Source organism: Etheostoma cragini, chromosome 1 (genome assembly GCF_013103735.1).
Source record: "Etheostoma cragini isolate CJK2018 chromosome 1, CSU_Ecrag_1.0, whole genome shotgun sequence".
Lineage (NCBI taxonomy): Eukaryota > Metazoa > Chordata > Actinopteri > Perciformes > Percidae > Etheostoma > Etheostoma cragini.
This window is the reverse complement of record NC_048407.1, coordinates 5,348,780-5,363,688: the sequence shown is the minus strand read 5'-3', so window position 1 is coordinate 5,363,688 and position 14,909 is coordinate 5,348,780. Positions and strand designations below refer to the sequence as shown.

Sequence of the window (14,909 nt, the reverse complement as noted above, 5' to 3'; positions counted from 1 at the left end):
TATTAGACGGTCTAATCTGTCATTTGATTCCTTTTGTAGATTATCTTTTCTTGGCTTCTATATGCACATTAATAAAATAAATTACCTAGGGTGCCCAAATTTCGAACCCCACTGTATGCAATAAAAAGCTACTAAAGCTAGCTAAGTCAGGGAATTGGCACGTATCCCATATTTTCCGGACATCAAACTTTCATGAGCATTCTTGTCCCCACACCTGCTCCAAATTCATAGTCAGGTTTCATGTAACTGAACTCATACAACCAATTATTTTTAACAATTTTGCCCGCTAGCCTGTTTCCTTTTTTGTAAATCTGCTTCATATTGTTGTTAGTCTGTTACTGACCATTGCTTCTAAGCTAATGTTCCTTTTACTACCATGACTAATATTGTGACAAAAATTGATAAGGAAATGGATTATATCTACTTAGGACAAAAAAAATGCAGCATGGTTGGAGTCTGTCAGCTCTGTGGAGCAGCATGCTGGATCAACCAAACACATGCTGCTTGTTGCTGTACTGATGTACTGAAAACACAAGAACCACGTAAAGTATTATTCACAAATGATTCCCAACCTCATGAAAAGAATTTATAAAAATACAAACGTACAGAGTAGTACTAACCAGAAACTTACAGTGTACATTGTGTACATTCACAAAAGACTCTATTGCTTCATGTCAAAGTTGGTCTGTAACTCATCCAAAAATTAACAATTCTTTTAAATGTTTTCATTGCTTCTTTTTTTAATTGTTAAATTGTATCTGCTTCTTCATATTGTACACACAGTCAAACAAACATTTTTTATTAGCTAACAATGAAACATCTGTACGTCTACATGACAAAAAGACTACTTACCCTGGATAAACTGTTCCTTCTTACCACTTCTCTCTTCCCTAAGATGGTGCGATGGAAGAGACTCTCAATGATCTTAAAGGGGATATTTGACATGTAGATAGACAAGAAATCAATTTAAATTTATGACAATTACAATCGATATAATTGGCAAACTAGTTAACTTGTGTACTTGTTTGCACATGTACTAATTACATGTACAAATTACATGCAAGTCCATATTTAACTGTAGATGCACTTAATAACACCTCTTAAAATAGTGAATCATTTCAATTACTCAACAGCCACTGTGGTCTTCATGTGCTGTGTTGGGCTGAAATCCTGCCCTTCTAGAGTCTTTCAGGAAGAAGGGTTCAAGTCCGTAGGTTGGATAAAAGAACGTTTATTACAATAGAATATATATTCCAGAGACAAGGTTGCAAGAGAATATGCATTGATAGCTCTCCCTAAGACTCTTTTCCCTTTCTGCTTGATCTTATGTGCACAGGGGGGTTCAGTTGCTACCACGTGACATGTTTGTGCGCTGTGTTTTGTCTTCAGAAGGTTAGTGTCTAGCAGAGCTCGGCCTGCAAAATAGATAACAGGTCTCAGACTGCTAGTGGAGAAGATCTTCACCCAAACACAGGACGTCTCCCTAACCATCCTTGGCCCTGCTTTTCAGAATTAAACACACTCGGCAGAGCTATGGTTGGACACATTGTACCAAAACAACCTATTATAAGGTCACAGTAAACTTATGAACTATCACACTGAAACCAAGCAGACTATGTGTAATGCTTTTGCTCTTTAGCTCAAAATATAATTTACACACATGATTAATATAATGCATTACGCGAATATAATGATGTTTATGAGCACCCATGATATGAATACATTTTATTCCAACAGATGACAGAGTTGTTTGGCTTTTTTTCCAGATAATTGGTTCTGTTCTGTAAGGACAGCATACCTCACCTGTAAGCCAGTAGTGAGGTCTAAGTGTCCGTAGCTCACTGTGGTGGATAAGGATGCTGTTCCCTGTTATTTGAGAGGGGACCACAGACACAACCACTTCTGTGTCACTTCTTTTCCACAATTCTTTGAGCTGAGAGTTAAAAAAAACACTATACTGTATGTTAAGTCAGTAAAACTATAGTCATAGATTTAACCATTAATTTCTACAAATGGAGATAAAGTTATGCTTTGAGATGAAGGCTCTGTTCTAATGATAAGGGACCCCCTGCTGAGACCCCCTGTACAAAAGAGTGGGCCCAATCCAAGACATGTCAGACATAATTTATAATGACACTCTAAACCAGGAAGGTGGAGGCTGGGGTGGTGGAGGCAAGTTTTGCGCAGCAGCCATGTGAGGCAGCATTGTAGAAACAGGAGGCAGTGAGAAATACGCAGACATTTAAATGGATGTTCTGTTTTTTTGCTTACTTTCACTTCCTTTTCTTAATTTAATGCTTCCCTCCTTTATTTCACTTTTATCATATTTGTTTATTATTTTGTCAATTAATTATACAGGATAAGTGTATACATATCCTGTATAATTTTTTTTTTTTTACAGGATATGTGTCTACATATCCTGTATAAATAATTGCACTGAAAGAAATCTATAACAAATAAAAATACAGATACATTTCTTGCATTGACTGTATTGATAATAAATTTTGTACATAAGATTACCTGTGACTTTGAATGGTGCTTCCCTGTGTATCTTCCTCATGATGCTCCGTCTCAAGGATGTGGATTGCTTTTGAGATTTGACTTTGTCTGTTGGTTTCTAGATATAGAAATAGCAATGTTATAGTAACTTTAATTACATGCTTTCAAACAATTGTGATGGCCCTTTCCAATCTGCCGGCCTGTCACGTTCTGCTCCTTTTGTTTTCAGGTGCCGAGAGTGGGCGGGGAGGTGGACTTGGGAGGGTTGTCTGTACCTGCCCAACTGGGCGTGGCATACAGAAGGCATAAAAGCCTGCCCTTCTGGGTGTATCCACCATTTTGTTCTTTGATGTTCAGTCATTCATCCATCCATGCATGGCAAACACGACTGATATCTCTATACCGACCCACCCCACTGTTACATTATGTTGGTTTAAGTTATGTTAGTAGGGTATTTAGTTGAATAAACTATTTTTTGGTTACTTTATTTGTCTGAGACCTCCCTTTTTGTTACCAGTCTTGAGCCAGGCGGTAATCCTTGTCTGGGATTGTTAGTACTGGGAATCTGGTAAATGTTTATATAAATTAAAAAAAAAAAAAAAAAACAGGTTGCAGGGTTGAGGGCTGGTGAATCGTTTGGAACTTTTATTCCTGATGGGCATAAGCAATGTTGGACACTCCTTTTCTCCATTGACTCTTTTTTTGTTTTAGTTTGTTATTTTTGTGCAGCAGGTGGTTGAAGTGGTTTCAGCAGCTGCCCAGGTGCACTCCATGGCTGTCTTGGTGATTTTCAGCATGCTGAAAGTTAACTGGGTTACTGGGCTTGTGCTTAATTTGTCCCGCCGCCAGCTTGCATGAAGACTAGGGTTGAGTGATAGAGGTAGTATTATTATATATTTTATCATTATTAGGCAGATAGCAAGAGGAATAAGGTTCCATATTTGCTTCCTGTCGTCCTTGTCTGGTGGTGGAGCCAACCGGTTTCTGGTATTCTTGCCTATATTTGCTGCTTAGAGAAGTTATGCCTGGAGAAATTACTTCAATTGAGGAATTTAGGTGTCCAGGTGTAGAGTTGCTTGATTCTTATGAGAAAGACCAGCTCTTTAGAGTGGCTGACTATTACGACGTGGATCTCTCTAAAAAGTTAAACAAAGATGAGTTGTTGAACACCTTATAGGCCAAGTTAGTGGAGCGGGATGTTTTGCCTGTCCTTTGGAAGACTGCTAGGGTGCCTGATGGTGTCTGATATAGATGGGGAAGTGTCTAATGTGAAGCCTGTTCTGGGTGGTTTTGGGCTGGATTGTTGTCTGAGGAGCAGAAACAGTTACTCTTGCTACAAATGAAATTGGAGAAGGCACGTCAAGATGTTCATCTTCGGGAGGCTGAACTAGCACATGATCAGGCGAGACAACAGGCAGAGTTGGAGCGCTATAGTTTGGACCTTATACAGTAAGTATGGGAAAGCGTCAGTCTGGCTGACAGAAGGCTGATGGGTTATTAGGGCTTACTCCTCCGACTCAGTGGTTTGATTTTTCCGTCAATTTGAGGTTGGTTCCAAAATTAAAATTTGAAATTTTTTTTGTGTTGTTTGAACGTTTAGCAAATGGCTGGATTGGTCTGACAGTGACAGCACTCTACTGCTTCAGTGTGTGCTCACTGGTAAGGCCAAGGAGGCCTTTTCAGCCATGAGAGTCGCTGGTAGTGGTATCTACCACTTGGTTAAAGCTGCTGTACTTGGGGCATATGACTTTGTGCATATCGTCAGCGGTTCAGATCACACAAAAAAAGAGAAGCAGTCTCACACTGAATTTGCTCGTGATTTAAACACTCATTTTAGTCCGTGTGCTGCGTCTCAGGCACAAACCTTGGAGGACTGACAGGAGCTGATTTTGCTTGAAAAGTTTAAAAATATTGTCTGATTGTGTTGTCACTTACATAAATGAACAGAAAGTAAGCAAGGTTACAGATGTTTGTCTTAACCCATAAGGTATTTTTTGGGGAGTCCGGTGCTTGGGGAGATGCGGCTCACTCTATCAGGTTGTCGGAACGGATAGAGTTTTGCGGCTGAGGCAGACGGGAGAATCCAGGGAAATCTGGACCCAAATCTTGTCTGTAACTACTGTTTGGGAAAGCTGTTGAAGAAAAAGTTGAAGCCTGCGTATTCACCGGCAAAATTGTCTGCAGCTGCTGCGTCTTTGCGTGAAGAGCAAAGTCAGGGATGGAGGTTCCTTTGATGGAGCAACGTCAGAATGTTTCCGCAGTTAGAAAGGGGATTGAGCCTGGTTATGCTGCGTTAGCAACTGAGGGTTATGTTTCGCTGGTTGGCAGTGCAAGGAAAGTTCCTGTTAAGATACTATGGGATTCAGGGGGCACTTAACTCATTTACTACGGACTCTGTGCTATCTTACTCCTCAGGGACAGACTGGTTCCAGTATTGCTGTCCGGGGGATGGCTTTGACTGTTTTTTTCTGCCATACAGCATAAACTGACAGTCTTCTCGGATCTGGTGCATGGTGAACTGACCATGGGGATGCGGCCTGCCTTGCCTGTGGCGGGGGGTACACATCACTCCGGGGAATGACCTGGCAGGAAATCGTATGTGGCCTGTTTCATTTGTTTTGGACGATACTCAAGTCACCAGGTGGACAGTTCTGAGTCACCCAAAGACATTTCGGGGGTGCTTTCCAATTGTGCAGTGACACGAGCTATGAGCCGGGACAGTGATGGTTCCAGTCTTGTTAGCCTATGTCGGAAAGGTGACTTGGTATTCCCTGTGCCTGCTTATCCCTTGCCAATGTCTTGCAGTAGTTTGGTAAAAGAGATGACCCATCCCTTCAAGCTCTGTACAGCCAAGTTCTTCCTGAAGATGAGGTAATTGAGAGAAATTGGGCAAATTGTTCCGCCTTCTGCAGACTTACTTTACTTCGGAGAGCTCATGAAGGCATGGCGGGTCATTCAGGCGTAAGGAAAACCTGTGATTGGGTTTTACGACATTTTTAAAGTTCATCTGCAAGGAGCTTAGCATGCCAGAATGTCAGAATGGGGGGGGGGGGGGGGGGGGGGGGGGGGAACGCAGTGAGTTTAGTCCTGTTGATCAGGTTCTGATTCTATAATTGTTTGAAGTTTCCTCTGTCCAGCTCACAATTTGATGGAAAAATAGACATTGAAAAACAGTTCATATTATATATAGAACTTAATGACACAGACAGACCAGTTTATTCTAAGCATTTGTTGTTAGAATGCCAATCTTTAATATAGCAAATAATGTATTCAACATCTCTCTTTAGCCTCTGTCTCCCTGCTGGTCTTTGGCTTTGACATCCTTGGTGACCGCCTCAGTTAGTCCCTGTTAACACAGTTAACACAACAAAAAGATGTTTACGTTATGATACAACATTACGGTATTACATGGGAAACTACTCATTCATGTTAGCCTTTGTTGAACGTTGCTAGTGAAGTTAACACAGTGCAGTGTTACCTCCCGTCTACAGATACAACCAGTGATAAACACACCAACTTTTTAAATCTCTGCTAATGCTACGCATATGCGGTAACTGCATATAAAAAGAGATGAACATGCCACCGTACATTAAACTTTACATAGACAGCAACCTAGCTAGCTAACAGACAAAAGTTAAATGTAGGGGTGATTCGAGTACCCGGTTGAAACGAGTATCCGGTACGGATAAAGCACTTTTGCAGAGTACAAGTATTATACGAGTAATATGAGTCAATATCCGTGCTCGGATTGAATGCAACCCCTCAACTGGCCGCGCAGCGTTCTGTGACAATCACAGCACCCCCCCCCGCTTACAAACCCGCTCGGATCAATCACACACACACAGAACACAGAGAAATGCGCTTCCTCGGCCTCTCTCTGTCTCTGTCTCTCTCTTTCTCTCTCTCTCTCTCTCTCCCGCTTCGTCAGTCAATCGGGTCTGTGGATCTGTTCCGTTAACGTTTAGGGTTTCTTCAGCTTCAGGTTCGTTTTTAACTTTGGTTTGTAGTACTTACATAGTAACCAGTAGATTTCTGGTGAACGTGGGTTTCAGACAAGCTGCTTGGTTTAAATGCAACTCCCGTTGCGTCTCTGCCATCGGAGATTTGTTTTGATTTTTACTGTCAGCTGCCCCCCCCCTCTCTCTGTGTGTCTCTCTCTTACTCACACAAACACACACACATATACCTGGTGTGGAAATAAAAAAAATAAAAAGAACCAAAAAAAAATCACACTGATCATAAAAAAATAAAAATTTAAAAAAAGAAAGTTATACTGAGTTATGAAAACTCTTGTTCATTACATTTTACTTCATAATTGCAACTGTATGTGTTGTATTCATTGTTGCAAAACGTTCTGTATATCGTATGTTTGTTACCATGACAACACCATTGATCTGAAGCTTGATGCTGTCATGTAAATAGTTTTCAAATCAGCAATAAATATAAAAATTTTTGATCAACTCATATCAATTACATGTTTAAATAACATACCGGTTAAAGCCCCTAACATTTCATGAGAACCTGACCCACTTCCGGGTTAAATCTGACCACTTCCGGCTTAGGCCCCACCCAGTCCGAGTACGATTACGGATACAGATAATTCATGTGGTAAACAGATACAGATACAGATAATGCTGTACTCGCTCATCCCTAGTTAAATGATAGGTTCAGTTAGCTAACGTTAACTCGGGGTGTATCTACTTAATTATTATAGCCATTTGTACAAGCTTTAAAACGTTAAGCTCTACATTGATGTAGAATATTAACGTTGATATCAAATGTACGGGACACACTAAAGATACTAACATTTAAATTATTTCACAGTCAGCGATGCAGCTCGAACTCCTGCTTAGGTCCGCTATTATTTTAACGAGACAACAATGCCCGCGCATAGGATTGTGGGTGATTTGGGACCCCGGAGGATACACATGGGACCGCAAAGGATACACATATGCATCCTTCTCTATCTAGAGGGACATTTTCTGAATAAAGGACTCCATCCTTGGAGCAATTCGGAGGATCCTCGACATTGGAACGGTCCTTCGGCGGAAGTTGATGACGTGGCATCCTCCAAATTCTGGCTTTGGGGGATCCTTCCTTGACATTGGGAAACACCCTCTGACCCAAGGAGTGTCAGAGCTGAATTATTTCATCGAAACCCCAAATCGAAGGAAGTCTGCACAGTTGTGCCACATTAGTTTGTTAAAACCTATTATGCTCGTTCTGCTATGCCAGATCCCGGGTCTGTGATTTCCTCAGGTGCGGCAAGGTACGCTAGAGTTCCCCTCAATCTGGGGATCCGATGGTGGAACATGAGAATGTGTTGGTTTCACCTGATGATGGTATGTTGATTGGGCGTCTTAAAAACGGAGTCACTTGATAAACTGGAGGGAGTGTTACGACATTTACCCTATAACAAGGCATTCAGAGTTGGTCAAACTGATAACATCACATCCATGTTTATTTGCTGATGTTCCATCGCATACTCATCTTATTGAACACGACAGTGACGTGGGAGATGCTAAACCCGTTAGACAACGCTTTTATTGCATGTCTTTGGAAAAAAATGCGGGCAGCTGGAAGCGGAGGTTGGTTAAAAAATAACATTGCTGAGCCATGTGCATCTAGTTCTCTCCGTGTTTGCTTGTAAAGAAGCCGGATGGTATGTTTAGACCGTGTATCGCTCTTTGCAAAGTGAATCTGCTGACAAAGCCTGACTCGTTTCGACTTCTGAATGTGCTTCTGTGTGCTCTAAGAAAAGAAAAAAAGGTTAACACACATATTACATTTTAAGCTTTATTAACACATATGGAATAATAGTTTAAAAAAATACCTTTTTTGAGTTTTTGAAAACAAAAGGCTTGGTTATGTGTGTTACATAAACTCCTCGCTTCTTTTGCTTTCTGTTTCCACCGCTCTACATCCACTCGATGTGTCTAAATTAAGAGTATTTCATCACTCAATTAATGCTAATATTAAAATAGTCTTGCTCAACAGATGTACATTGCTGGGATCAAGTCTGACTGACCTCTTCAGAGAATCTCTGTAATCCCTAAGAAGGGTGTTGAGGGTGATCTTGTAGGTGTACAGTGGGTACAGAAAGTATTCAGACAACTTTTTTGTTTCACTATTTGTTTCATTAACGCCATTTTCCAAAAATCAAAAAAACTTCATTTTATTTCTCATTAATGTACAGTCAGCACCCCATCTTGACAGAATTTCTTTTTGTATTTTTGCAAATTTATTAAATGAAAAACTGAAATAGCACATGGTCATAAATATTCAGACCCTTTGCTCAGTATTGGGTAGAAGCACCCTTTTGAGCTAGTATAGCAATGAGTCTTCTTGGGAATAACAAGTTTTACACACCTGGATTTTGGGATCCTATGCCCTTCTTCCTCGCAGATCCTCTCCAGTTCCGTCTGGTCGGATGGTGAACGTTGGACAGCCAAATTGTCAGATATCTTCAGAGATCCTCAATTGGGTTTAGGTAAGGGCTCTGGCTGGGCCAGTCAAGAAAGGTCACAGAGTTGTTCCCAAGCCACTCCTTTGTTATTTTAGCTGTGTGCTTAGGGTCATTGTCTTGTGGGAAGGTGAACCTGCAGCCCAGTCTGAGGTCCTGAGCACTCTGGATGAGGTTTTTTCCCCCGGATATCTCTGTACTTTGCCGCATTCATCTTTCCTTCAATTTCAACCATTCGTTCTGTCCCTGCAGCTGAAAAACACCACGTTTCACTGTTGGGATTGTATTGGGCAGGTGATGAGCAGTGCCTGGTTTTCTCAACACATACCACTTAGAATTAACGGTAAAAAGTTCAACCTTGGTCTCATCACACCAGTGAATCTTATTTCTCATAGTCTGGGAGTCCATGTGTTTTTTGGCTCACTCTAGCTGGCTTTCCTATGTCTTGCACTGAGGAGAGGCTTCTGTCGGGCCATGCTGCCATAAAGCCCTGACTGGTGGAGGGCTGCAGTGATAGTTGACTTTGTGGAACCTTCTCCCATCTCCCTACTGTATCTCTGGCCTTTAGCCACAGTGATCTTTGGATTCTTCTTTACCTCTCTCACCAAGGCTCTTCTCCCATGATTGCTGAGTTTGGCTGGACAGCAAGGTCTAGGAAGAGTTCTAGTCAGCCCAAACTTCTTCCATTTAAGGATTATGGAGGCCACTGTGCCATTAGGAACCTTGAGTGCTGCAGAAATTGTTTTGTAACCTTGGCCAGATCTGTGCATTGCCACAATTCTGTCTCTGAGCTCCTTGGGCAGTTCCTTCAACCTCATGATTCTCAGATGCTCTGACATGCACTGTGAGCTGTAAGGTCTTCTATAGTATTCAGGGGTCTGAATACTCTCCGTACCCACTGTATATAAAATCATCTAGTCTGGTCAATTGTCTTCGCTGGAAACAGATCTTTTTCAAGTCCCACTGACTTTTCTCCATTATCCCTTGTGTTTTATTGTCCTGAGTGTAATTCTGGAGATGAACATTTACGTCATGAAATAACTGTCTTCATTCAATTTAATGGATTTAAATCTAATATCCATGATTGCATAATATAATATGAATCCATTTTACCAAAAATATGTTTCTGGTCATTGTACCTGGGTCGGTTTACGAGAAGCTCATTCGACAAAACACATGCATGGCCAGGTGGTAATGTCTTGAGGCACTGCAAAAAAAACACTTACAATTAATATCATGATTTCTCATGTTATGATTTCTGAAATAACGAGCATATTGATCGATGGCAATCACTAACTGTTTCTGGCAGAAGTCCTTTGCATTTTTCATGACATGACTCAAACGGCAATAAAAAAATGGTAGCCCCATTGAATCCTCCTGTCCTTGTCCGGTCCAAATCATTTAATATCTGCAGAGCCGTTCCTGAAGGCTGATTTTCCAGAAATAATAGGGCTGTGATTGAAGTAGGACGATGGAGCCATCACAAATAAGCATAACTGGCCTTGGCTTTACTTTCTTTCCATGAAGTGTGGTATGGATGCTGCTTGTCAAGTATGTGGCCACAGGGACAGGGCAGCATCCTTTTGATGGATGTCTTACAACCATTTTGTAGACATAAGAGTACAGTTTCTACTTTTTCTTTATGCAAGTTATGCAGTATTTTCTGAATAACTGCATCCTCAGATCCATGCTCTTCCTCTTGCATAATTTGAATACTATTTCATTTTTGTGTCTTCTGTTTTTTTGCCTGCTATTATATGCCAGTGTTTTCATGACACCAGTTGTTGGTACCTCATCCCGACATACAGATGCCACAACACTGTCCTTTAGCTTATCTAGTTTTTCGAGGTGGAGACTTTGAGGTAGTGTAGTGGTAAAGGAATTTAGATATGACAGGCAGTCTTTTGAGTTGCTCGCAGCGGTGCCACTTTGTCTCCACTGAAGAACACTAATACCTTAAGTGACTCGTCTTGAACGGTTACCTGAAGTTTGACAGGGCAGTTTTTAAAAAGGCAATACCCAGAACACAAATAGTGGGACATTTCTTTAGGACCCAATCGTCTGGTCATTGTGATCCTTAAATGCAAAACTGCAATAAGGATGCACATTCCGTAAGCCTTTTGCTATAACCACTGTCCAATTCAATGTTTTAAAACGCTGCTTAAGTTGGGTCCTTCTTAATTTTTCCATTCCTTTTCATGAAGGAAAAAAACAGGGTAGCTTGGGCAATTTGTGTGTAAATAATTGTTCCTCATGTTACTCATCTCCTGATGATAATGATGTTGTCGTTGAATAACTGAACTGAAAAACACAATGAAATTTTATCTGAACAAGTCTTAAAGTTGTCATGAAGTTGCCTAATACCATTTGAACTGCATGCACTTTGACCATAGCTGTCATAGGGCATTATTCTTCTGAAATGTACAATTAATACTTAGTATGCACTCACTGACATGGTTTACTGGCATAGCTTGTGGAATGTTTCCATCAATGTTATAAATCAACAAATGTGCTTTTTTACTGTTTTTTCAAGTCAAAACATCTGCTTTGAAAAAGGGTTAGTACTTAAAGCAGAGGCTTTCAGTTGTTTAACTGTTGATTTGCTGAACACACCTTATAACGTTCATCAGCTCTGGGTAGAGATGGGTCATAAAGAACACGGCCAGGGCTATGTTTCACCAGTAGCACAGTTGGGAACCAGAGTATTAAGCACTACCAACTCTTACTTTTGACTGCTGGGAAACTACAAATGTAAGAGGTCTTTTGTACTTATTTCAATCAACAGTATTTTTAAAGTATTATTTGTTTCATATCAGCCATGTCATTATTGACATCACAATATTTACCTGCAGAGACTCTTCTGGAGGTGTGGCTGCCTGTGCATCTGGTGCTGTTGTTTCCGCATCTGGCAGATGTGTCATGGTTTGACTTGGTGCCTCTCCTGGCTCTTTCCCTCTCTGTGTTTTGGAGTTTGTTTTGCCTTTCCTCTGCTCAGTGGGTGTGCTGCTCCTGGCTGTCTCTCCCTCCTCGTCAATACACCTGTGGCTGCCTACACACCTGAAGCAAATCCAGCAATCACCGCTTCTGCTTTCCAACCAGTCTCTGCCAGATTGTCCGTTCACCCAGTGTGGTAACATGCAGCTTTTCACTAACTAAAGCAATATTTTTGTTTGACATTCGTACTTGACATACGGCAATAAAACTAATTCCAGTTGTGTGTGGAAAAAATACTCAGTTGTGCTCAAAAGTTTGCATACCCATATTAGTAATACATATTAAATATACACCATGTGTAAAAAAAAACAAAAACAAAAACATGCGCGAGCAGGCAAAACACAACTCTATTATCTGTTTCGGGATTCACATTGAACTGTAGGTCCTAACAGAATCGCACAATCAAAACAAAACATGGAAACAAAGAAAAAAATGAACTGACCACTGTTCAAAAGCCTACATACCCTTAGTTATTAATACGGTGTATTGGCCAGAGATGGCAAAAGTACTCACTTTCCATACTTAAGTAGAAGTACAGATACTTGTGTTAAAAAATACTCTGGTAAAAGTGGAAGTACTGATTAAACTTCTTTACTCAAGTAAAAGTAACAAAGTACAGGCTTGGAAATTTACTTAAAGTATAAAAGTAAAAGTAGCCGTGCGAAAGCTACCTGAAGCACACAAATGTTACTAGAGAGAAGCTGACGAACTTCAGTGGACATGGAGGACACGGGTGGCAATGGCTACATTTTAAATGGATGTCTGCCAATAGGCCTAAATATATGATTATTATGACAGAGACTGGGACTCCAGGTTAATAAGATTCTGACTTATTAGCAAGATATGAATTAAGTTATGATTCTGTGAGAATTCACAGATCCAGTTTTTATTTTTAATCTTTCCCCCTAACATAAAAATGAATCTACATTTATGTGTGTGCTCAAATACGGCTTCTGGAAATAAAATGAAGGATTAAAATATGAATGATTAAACAGACATTAATGAAGAAGTTCCCCAGCACATTGGCCAGGAGTCCTTCTTGATGCCTTCTGTCTCAAACATCTCTCTCAGATTAGGCTAAGGATGATGGGAATGTCTTGCTGTTTTCTTCATTTTATATCATGTCGCCCTCCATACTACTATGTGCTAACGTTAAAACCATCCATACTACTATGTGCTAACGTTAGTTAGTTAGTGCCATCAAGCCTCAATGATTTGCTGTGAATTAATGCAGAATGCTAAATCGGTTGAGTTGTCTTAGTAGTGCGTCAACTGCAACGTAGAGTAGATGTATTCCCATCCATTTAGATTGAATATGGTATTGATGACGTAAACAATAATAAGGATAACTCCAGTGAAATTATGTGAAAGTTGAGAATTAGATTAGGACTGGATTAAAGCTGATTCTGGTGTCCAACTTGGCCCCAGGTGTGTCTGTTAAAACAGACGGAGACAACTTCTCTCTAGCTAAGTTTCCATCCACTTGTCAACTGAACTACAGCATCTGAAGTTCGGTAAAAAAAAAAAAACTCATGCGAATAAAGCTGGTGAAAGTGTTGATGCTTCATTAAGACCAACGTGCAACCTAGCTAACAGGGGAAGAACACACCAAAACCACTAGCTAACTTACTTTAAATGTGAAGAACTATAGACCAAAAATAGGCTTAAGTGAACTGACAACATGAGTTATATAACTTAAAGTTCTCAAAGACTCTCACACACAATCTCAGCTGATTATCCTCCGGACAGCTTGTCTCTTTTCATTTCTCTCACTTTTTTCTCCGTGTGGCGCGCGCACGCGCTCGCGGCGTGAGGCACGTTTCCGCGCTATTGTTCGACATGACAACCCCTTGTAAAAACTAAAGTAACGAGCCAATTTTGTAAAATATAAGGAGTAGAAAGTACCGATATTTGTGTATAAATGTAAAGAGTAGAAGTAAAAAGTCGCCACAAAAATAAATAGTAAAGTAAAGTAGAAATATCAGAAAAATCTACTTGAGTACAGTAACGAAGTATTTGTACTTCGTTACTTCCCATCTCTGGTATTGGCACCTTTAGCATCAATGACAGCGTGCAGTCTTTTGTAATAGTTGTTGAATTCTTGCAGATGGTATAGCTGCCCATCCATCTCCAGTTCATGCAAAGTCTTATGTTGTCTTGCGTGAACCGGACATTTGAGATCTCCCCAGAGGTGCTCGATGACATAAAGGTCAGGAGACCTTGATGGCCACTCCAGAACCGTCACCTTTTTCTGTTGTAACCACTGGTGGGTCAACTTGGCCTTGTGCTTTGGGTCATTGTCCTGCTGGAAAGTCCAAGAGCGTCCCATCCGCAGCTTCCGTGCAGAAGAATGTAAATTGTCTGCCAGTATTTTCTGATAACATGCTGCACTGATCTTGCTATCAGTCTTCACAAGATTCCCTATGCCTTTAGAGCTCACACACCCGCAAAACATCAGTGATCACCACCATGCTTCACAGTGGTGATGGTATTATGTTCACTATAGGCCTTGTTGACCCCTCTCCAGACATATCACTTATGGTTGTGAGCATAAAGCTCTATTTCGATCTTGTCACTCCATATTACAGTGTGCCAGAAGCTGTGAGGTGCGTCTAGGTGTTTTGGGGCATTTTGTAACCAGGCTGTTTTGTGGCATTGAAACAATAAAGGCTTTTTTTCTGGCAATTCGACCATGCAGCTCATTTTTGTTCAAGTACTGTCTTATTGTGCTCCTTGCAACACCCACGCAAAAAAAATAATTTCTTCCTTTAAAATACAGGGGGCATAAGTATACACGCCCCTATGTTAAATTCCCATAGAGGCAGGCATATTAATATTTTTAAATGCCAGTTATTTCATGGATCCAGGATACTATTAGGGATGAGCGAGTACAGCATTATCTGTATCTGTATCTGTTTACCACATGGATTATCTGTATCCGGATCCGTACTCG

The 14,909-nt window shown here is 40.7% G+C and overlaps 1 long non-coding RNA gene across 1 annotated transcript; it reads right to left on the bottom strand.

Moving 5' to 3' along the window:
* Positions 1 to 438: 438 nt before the first annotated feature.
* On the bottom strand, positions 439 to 894 carry LOC117942670. Its single transcript, XR_004656190.1, has 3 exons — positions 853 to 894; positions 621 to 685; positions 439 to 523 (listed from the first exon to the last, which is right to left on the bottom strand). It is a non-coding gene; the product is annotated as an uncharacterized LOC117942670 (long non-coding RNA).
* Positions 895 to 14,909: the final 14,015 nt, after the last annotated feature.